The sequence below is a fragment of the Chrysochloris asiatica genome, unplaced genomic scaffold (assembly GCF_000296735.1).
Source record: "Chrysochloris asiatica unplaced genomic scaffold, ChrAsi1.0 scaffold00018, whole genome shotgun sequence".
Classification (NCBI taxonomy): Eukaryota; Metazoa; Chordata; class Mammalia; order Afrosoricida; family Chrysochloridae; genus Chrysochloris; species Chrysochloris asiatica.
This window is the reverse complement of record NW_006408536.1, coordinates 6169227-6169906: the sequence shown is the minus strand read 5'-3', so window position 1 is coordinate 6169906 and position 680 is coordinate 6169227.

The window sequence follows — 680 nt, the reverse complement described above, 5'->3', positions numbered from 1 at the left end:
GGTGGACGGACACACCAGTAGTCACTCATGTCCCTCTGTTTAACTCTAAGGAGAGACTAAATTTCGTGCCTCTGCCGAGATGTGCCCATTCCCTCAAACCTAAGCCCTCACTTCTCTGTGATTCCCAAGGAGGAGCTACATTTGCCTGTGTGTGGCTGGCATCTATCCCTACGCCCCTGATGGCTGAGGGATTCAGCGGGACCCCATTTTACAGGGTGGGAGAGTCTTGCAACACTCAGATCCTCACCGTGACTCCTGAAAGTCCCTACTGCAGACCAAAGACTGACCCCTTAAATCAATACCCAGAAGTCTGGGAGATTCCTGAGGACAAAGTGAGGGGCACCTCAGACTTGAGCCCTGACCAGAGGCATCAGGGCCGATCGCAGAGCAGGGACCCTGAGTTCCCCCTCTGTATTAGGGTCATTCCCTTGACTCTACACTGTTGTTGTTGAGTATCTTCGGTTCCGACTCACTGCAACCCTGTATACGGTTCCCAAGGCTGTAAATCTTTACCCGAGCAGAAAGCCTCATCTTTTTTCCACAAAGCAGCTGATGGATTCGAACTGCAGACCTTACGGTTCACAGACGAATGTGAAACCCACTAAGCCACCAGCGCTTCATCGCCTGGGACTCCGAGGACAAAAGGAAGGAGATTTGAGTTTAACCGCCATGCTTGCCCA